An 8,248-nucleotide genomic window follows, 5' to 3' on the forward strand; every position below is an offset into this window, starting at 1 on the left:
GAGCTCCTAGAACCGCACGGCCACCGCAGCCGGCCACACGGTAGCTCAGCGTGTACGGTCAGACAGAGGGTTATTAGCCCTCTGTAATAAAAAAACTGAGTTAATCGATCAACACCGAACTTAAACGGATGTCTTACGACGTCCGCCCCGAGCAGATGCAACGAACGAAAGCGAACAAAATAAAAAAAAATTTTTTTAATGAACAAGTGGTTAGCGTTGCTGCCTCTAGATCACAGGGTCCCGGGTTCGATTCCCGGCCGGGTTGGTGATTTTTTTTTTCTGCCCAGCGACTGGGTATTTGTGTTGTCCTCGTCATTTCATCATCATCATCATTCGTGACAGTGGCTAGATTGGATTGTCCAAAAATTGGACTGTGTAACAATTGGTACTTTGTAGGGTGCTGATGACCACACAGTTGAGCGCCCGACAAACCAAACATCATCATCTTTTGACAAACGAAAGAGGTGTAGATGCAAGAAAATAGGAAGATACAATTATAGCATTGTAGCCATATTCAGAACACTGTATGTGAGGAACAAAATCTTCAGAAAGTTCTATGGAACATTGACAACGCGACCCACACTACGCAACAGCGAGGCATGAACAGCTGTTACAGAACGCAGAATACAAGCTGTGAGAATGATTTTGCTAGGATTGTCGCCTGGCTTCGGCGTACCAGACAGCAACACCCTTCAGAAAAGAATTGAAGCTAAAAAGATTAACTAGCAGATTAAGGGGACAGAAATAAATAGAGAGAGCGTGTTTGGATAATGAACGAAAATAGAAGTCCATGTAGACCACCTGCAATAAAGAAGGATAACAAGAGGACGTAACATCCAAAATTTTAACACCTGAATAAAGAAGAAAAGAAATTGAGCTAAGATCCTGGTCATAACTTTGAGCGAATGTTCTGCATTTATTTCGAAACCTCCGCAGCGCTTCACTTGGTGAGGGCACAGGCAGTCATCATAGTCAGTAGAACTATAGGTGGGCAACTGATACGGAAACCGCCACTATCAACTGGAAAGTATTGCAAGTAGATCAATAAAAAACCGTTTTCATTCACTGGTGATCTGCATAATACTTCAGTGACTATATTATCCGTACATAGAACAAAACACTGCTGAAATAACTTGAGACTTTACACAAAAGCATTTTAAAGTTTTTAAAATTGTTTTTGCAGTGAAATAGTATTAAGAGCATATTCCATTTGAATCCCTATTGAAGTTACTTGAAACTCACATTTCAACCTTACCTCTTCCTTTCTGTGGAGTTACATTATATTACATAACCGACCATTGTCCCAATGAAGTGCGGTGCATAGCAACTAGTATTCGAATAGGAAAACAGCCGTCCCATATCTCTCAAGAGGCAAAATCAATTTCCATTAAGGAATTGCTTTTCTCTTTCATCAAATAATTAGCGTACTTGAAAGCTGACTTGTAGCATGAAACAAAGCCAATGCGGGCTTTCTATGGATTTTGTGTTCCCTTACCATTAGGCTAGTAATCCTGCCTGTGTTAGTCGCCACAAAAATAAATATTATGCAGAAAGAGAGAGACAGAGAAATTTCGAGGATTACATCAGTTATTCATAAAATTTGTTCTTCTTTATAACTGATACAAGGAGATATGGTGATGATGTATTTTCTTACCGAGCATCTACGTTTACTTTGGATCTACATCTAAAGCTACAGTTACATGGATACTCTGCGAATCACACCTAAGTGAATGCACCTTCACAATAATTCTCTATTATTTCACTCTTGAAGAGCGCACTGAGAAAACGAATACCTGTATCTTTCCGTGAGAGCTCTGGTTTCTCTTATTTTATTGTGACGATCGTTTTTTTCTATGTAGCTAGGTGTCAAAAAAAATATTTTCGCATTCAGAGGAGAAAATTTCGTGAGGTGATCCCACCTTTGTGTTAATGATGTCCTTCCAAATCCGGTATAACGTCCGTGAAACTCTTTCGCCTACTTCTCGATAGTACAAAGCATGTTGCATTTTTAAATTTTCTCTGTGTGCTCCTTTGGCCCTATCTGATACGGATCCCAAACAGCGCAGCAGTACTCCAAAACTGGACGGACAAGTATAGTGCAGGCAGTCTCTTTAGTAGATCTGTTGCATCTTCTAAGTATTCTGCCTATAAAACGCAGTCTTTGGTTCGGCTTCCCCATAGCATTTTCTAGGTGTGTTTGTTGTCCAATTTAAGTCGTTCGTAATTGTAATTCCTAGATATTTCGTTGAACTTACAGTCTTTAGATTTCATTGATTTGTCGTATAACAGAAGTTTAACGGATTCCTGTTAGCACTGATGTGGATGATCTCACACTTTTCATTATTTAGGGTCAATTGTCAGTTTTCGCACCATACCGATATCTTGTCTAAATCGTTTTGCAATTGGTTTTGAACTTCAGATGATTTTACTAGATGATAAACGACAGCATCATCGGCGATCAACCTAAGACGGCTGGTGAAATTGTCTCCTAAATCGTCTATATAGATCAGGAACAGCAGAAAGTCTATAACACTACCTTGGGTAACGGCAGAAATCACTTCTGTTTTACTCGACAAGTTTCCGTCAGTTACTACGACCTCTCTGACAGAAAATTACGAACCCAGTTGCATAACTGAGACAACGTTCCACAATCACGCAATTTGATTACAAGCCGCTTGTGAGGTTCGGTGTCAAAATCCTTCTGGAAATCTAGAAATACGGAATCAGTTTGAAATCCCTTGTCGATAGCACTCAGCACTTCATGTGAGTAAAGAGTTAGCCGGCCGCGGTGGTCTAGCGGTTCTGGCGCTGCAGTCCGGAACCGTGGGACTGCTACGGTCGCAGGTTCGAATCCTGCCTCGGGCATGGGTGTGTGTGATGTCCTTAGGTTAGTTAGGTTTAAGTAGTTCTAAGTTCTAGGGGACTTATGACCTAGGATGTTGAGTCCCATAGTGCTCAGAGTCATTTGAACTATTTTTTTTAGTAAAGAGTTAGGTAACTCATGATTTTCGAATTCAGTATTTCCAGAATCCTGCTGCACATCGACTTTCATGATGTGGGCTTGTAATTCAGTGCCTTTCTTGAATATTGGTGTGACCTGTGCAACTCTTCCAGTCTTTGGCTTCAGATCTTCCGTCGAGCGAGCGGCTGTATATGATTGTTAAGTCTGGAGAGATTGCATTAGCACATTCTGAAACGTAACATAATTGGTACAGGGTCTTGACAGGAACTCTTGCTTTTAGTACGTGATTAAGTTGCTTCAGTAATCCGACGCTAACTACGTCTAATTTACCTAGGTTACTCATGTTGACAGCTGTTCTTAATTCGGATTCTGGAATATTGACGTAGTCTTCTTTGAAGGAATTTCGGAAGGCTGTGTTTAGTAACTCAACTTTAACGTCACTGTCATAGATAATACGAGAGTTGGAACTTCAATAGTGGCAACTATTTATTTACAGCTCGTACAAAATAGATACGTGTTTCAATGTTTTACTGACTTTCAAAGTAATCACCAGCACTGAGTATAACCCGTTGCCAGCGATGTGGAAGTCGCAGGATACTCTTAGCTGTTCATTTTTGGAACACAACCTACGACAAGCTTAGAGACAGAAGTGATGACACTTTCTGCAGGACCTGACCCTTTTTTTGCAGGACAACGCTCAAGCACGTACAGTGCAAGCTGTTACTGATTTGTTTGACTGATGGGGCTGCTAAGTGCTATACCACCTACTGCAATGCCCTCGTAAGTTCAACTCAATTTCTAAACTGAAGGAAACACTTCACGGCATTCGCTTCAGGACTGTTACAAATTCGTCGAACAATAGACCGCACCACTCGAACTGTCAACACAACTGGCACTGCTAAAAGTACCCTACGACTTCCACATTGCTGGCAACGGGCTATACACAATGCTGGTGACTACTTTGAAGGTCAGTAAAACTTTGAAACACGTATCTATTTTGTACGAGCTGTAAATAAATAGTTGCCACTATTAAACTTCCAACCCTCGTATTTCCATGGCTATCGCACATAGAAAGTGTTGATTGTGTCTTGCCGCTAGCATACTTTACTTTACATACGACCAGAATCTCTTTGGATTTTTTGCCATGTTTAGAGACAAAGTTTCGTTGTGGAAGCTATTATAAGGAACTCTCTTAGAAGTCCGCGCTAAATTTCGATCTTTTGTCAAAGATCGCCAATCTTGGATATTTTGCGATCGTTTGAATTTGGCATGCTTTTTTTGTTGTTTCTGCAACAGTGTTCTGACCTGTTTTATGTACCATGGAAGATCAAGCCCGTCGTTTGTGAATTTGTTTGATAAAAATCTCTCAATTGCTGTCGATACTATTTCTCTGAATTCAAGTCACACCCAATTTTCACTTACACTGTTACTTTTGAAGGATTGGAGATTGTCTCTCAGGAAGGCGTCAAACGAATTTTTATCTGGAATGTGGTTTTCACTCTCCAGCAGAGTATGCGCTGATATGAAACTTCCTGGCAGATTAAAACTGTCTGCCGGACCGAGACTCGAACTCGGGACCTTTGCCTTTCGTGGGCAAGTGCTCTACCAACTGAGCTACCCAAGCACGACTCACGACCCGTCCTCACAGCTTTAATTCCGCCAGTACCTCGTCTCCTACCTTCCAAACTTTACAGAAGCTCTTCTGCGAACCTTGCAGAACTAGCACTCCTGGATGAAAGGATATTGCGGAGACGTGGCTTAGCCACAGCCTGGGGGATGTTTCCACAATGAGATTTTCACTCTGCAGTGGAGTGTGCGCTGATATGAAATTTCCTGGCAGAATAAAACTGTGTGTCGGACCGAGACTCGAACTCAGGACCTTTGCCTTTCGCGGGCAAGTGCTCTACCATGTTAAGTCCCATGGTGCTCAGAGCCATTTGAACCATTTTTGCTCCACCAACTGAGCTACCCAAGCATGACTCGCGACCCGTCCTCACAGCTTCGAGTCTTGATCCGGCACACAGTTTTAATCCGCCAGGAAGTTTCATATCAGTGCACACTCTGCTGGAGAGTGAAAATCTCATTCTGGAAACATGCCCCAGGCTGTGACTAAGCCATGTCTCTGCAATATCCTTTCATCCAGGAGTGCTAGTTCTGCAAGGTTCGCAGAAGAGCTTCTGTGAAGTTTGGAAGATAGGAGACGAGATACTGGCGAATTTGTATCTGCTTTTCTTTTAATAGATATGTTTTTCGTTCATTTTTGTAGGATTTGGGAGTTACTTAATTCAGTCTCATACGACAACCCTTTGTCCACTAACGCTGTACCTGTTTTGATGCTTGTTATTAGCCCAGGATTATTTGTTGCTAAAGTGTGTTTTCACAACCGTTTACTATTCGATTGGGCTCACGAAATAACTGCTGGAAGTAATTTTCAGAGAATGCGTTTAGCACAATTTCGGATGATGTTTTATGTGTACCTCCGGATTTAAATATGTATTTTTTCCAACATATCGAGGATGAATTGAAGTTACCACTAACTGTAATTGTATAAGTCGGGTATGTGTTTGAAATTGGACTCAAGTTCTCTTTGAGCCTTTCAGTAACTGTATCGTCAGAGTTGGGAGATCGGTAAAAGGATCCTATTGCGTTTTCCAAAAATGACCTGTATCCATACTAATTTACAGGAATTACCTGCTTCAATTTCGCTACAAGATAAACTACTTCTAATAAAAACAAACTCGTCACCGCCAAATGTATGAAGCCTATCCTTTCTGAACGCCGTTAGGTCCTTCGTAAAAATTTCAGCTGAACTAATCTCTGGCTTCAGTCAGCTTTCAGTGCCTATAACGATTTGAGCATCAGAGTGCTTTCTATTGCCTCTTGGAGCTCTGGTACTTTCCCAACAGAGCTACGACAACTGTTATACTGATGTTTCCCAGATCTACTTTCTTCTTCTGTTCGACCTACTCCCTTTGAGACTAATTTGGTGTTTCCCCGAGACCCTCCAATCTAAAAGGCCTCCCATTCCACGTCACACAGCCCCCGCTACCAGTGTAGCCGCCTCCTGCATATAATGGACTTCTGACCCATTTAGCGAAACCTGAAACCGCAAGGCGCAAGTCGAGGAATCTCCAGCCTACATGGTCGCAGGACAGCCTGATCCTCTGATTCAGACCCTCCACTTGCCTCTGTACCAGAGAGTCCAGAGAGTCCTGTCGACTATGCTCCAAATGGTGAGCTCTGCTGTCATCTTGCAATGTGAGACTGGCAGCCTTTACCATTTCAGACAGCCACTCGAAACCAGAGAGAATCTCTTCTGATCCAAAGCTACACAAATCATTGGTACCAACGTGAGCCGCCACCTGCAGTTGGCTGCACCCTGTGTTCTTCATGGCACACCGAGTTAGGTGGCGCAGTGGTTAGCATACTGGACTCGCATGTGAAGGAAGTGTCTAGTCAGCAGCACAAGGTCGACGATATAAAGTCAGTCCGCAGTAAAAATATTTCTGTTACTGATAAATCAGATATATGTACAGTATTTAACAATCATTTTCTGAGTATTGCTGGTGAATTAAATAAAAATTTAGTTTCTACAGGAAATCATATAACTTACTTGGCCAATGCCTTTCCGAGATTGATGTCTGAAATACTCCTCTGTGATACAGACAAGAGGGAGATTGAGTCAATAATTAAATCACTAAAGACTAAGGACTCTCATGGTTATGATGGAGTGTGTAGCAGAATATTAAAGTACCGCGCTGCACATTTTAGCCCTATATTTAGCCATATTTGTAATTTTTCCTTTAGGAATGGTCAGTTTCCTGAGCAATTAAAGTACTCAGTAGTAAAGCCACTTTATAAAAAGGAAGAAAGGAATAATGTAGATAATTTTAGACCTATTTCTATGCCATCAGTGTTTGAAAAAGTTATTTAAAAGGCTATGTATGTAAGGATAATTGATCATTTTATATCACACGATTTGCTATCAAATGTGCAGTTCGGCTTTAGAAGTCGTTTAACATCTGAAAATGCTGTATTCTCTTTTCTCTGTGAGGTACTGGATGGGTTAAACAAAAGGTTTCGAACGCTTGGCATATTTTTTGTTTTAACTAAGGCATTTGATTGTGTTGAACACAAAATATTGCTCCAGAAGTTGGACCAATACGGAATACAGGGAGTAGCTCACAGTTGGTTCACCTCTTACTTTAGCAACAGACAGCAAAATGTCATTATTCACAATGTTGATAACGGCTGCGATGTGGGGTCTGAGTGGGGTACTGTCAAGTGGGGGGTGCCCCAGGGATCAGTGTTCTGGCCACTCCTGGTCCTTATTTATATAAATGATATGCCCTCTAGTATTACGGGTGACTCTAAAATATTTATCTTTCCTGATGACACTAGCTTGATAGTGAAGGATGTTGTGTGCAACATTGGCTCGGTTTCAAATAGTGCAGTACATGACCTCAGTTCATGGCTTGTAGAAAACTAACTAACGCTAAATCACACTACGAGTCATTTTTACAGTTTCTAACACACAATTCAACGCAGTTCATATTTCTGGGTCTTCAGACAGATAGTAAGCTGTCGTGGAAAGCCCACGTTCAGGATCTTGTTCAAAGACTTAATACTGCCGTTTTTACTATTCGAACGGTATCAGAAGTGAGTGGCCGTTCGACACGAAAATTAGTCTACTTTTCTTATTTTCATTCGCTATTGTCGTATGGTATTACATTTTGGGGCAACTCTTCCCATTCTAAAAGGATATTTTTGGCTCAGAAACGGGCGGTTCGGGCAATAAGTGGTGTGAGTTCACGAACCTCTTGTCGACCTCTGTTCACGAGTCTGGGTATTTTGACACTGGCCTCTCAATACGTATATTCCTTATTGTCGTTTCTTGTTACCAATATTAGTTTATTCCCAAGAATAAGCAGCTTTCACTCGGTTAATACTCGGCAGAAATCAAACCTGCATTTGGATCGGACTTCCTTAACTCTTGTGCAAAAACTATTTGTAGTATCGTTCCCAGAACTGATCGCGGTCCTCTGGTTTGGAGCCGAGTAGAAGGCCTAAACCAGAGGCTCAGACGATTCTGCGGAGATCTGGGGTGCAAATTTCTCGACCTCCGCTATCGGGTGGAGAAATATAGGGTCCCCCTGAATAGGTCAGGCGTGCACTACACGCCGGAAGCGGCTACAAGAGTAGCGGGGTACGTGTGGAGTGCACATGCGGGTTTTTTAGGTTAGAGAATTCCCTCCCTAGGCCCGACAAGACGCCTCCTGAGACGCG

At 41.9% G+C, this 8,248-nt stretch overlaps 1 non-coding gene across 1 annotated transcript; it reads right to left on the minus strand.

Moving 5' to 3' along the window:
• Positions 1 to 4,512: 4,512 nt before the first annotated feature.
• Trnas-cga (transfer RNA serine (anticodon CGA)) lies at positions 4,513 to 4,587 on the minus strand. The gene has a single exon. It is a non-coding gene; the product is annotated as a tRNA-Ser (tRNA).
• Positions 4,588 to 8,248: the final 3,661 nt, after the last annotated feature.

The sequence above is a fragment of the Schistocerca nitens genome, chromosome 2 (assembly GCF_023898315.1).
Source record: "Schistocerca nitens isolate TAMUIC-IGC-003100 chromosome 2, iqSchNite1.1, whole genome shotgun sequence".
Lineage (NCBI taxonomy): Eukaryota > Metazoa > Arthropoda > Insecta > Orthoptera > Acrididae > Schistocerca > Schistocerca nitens.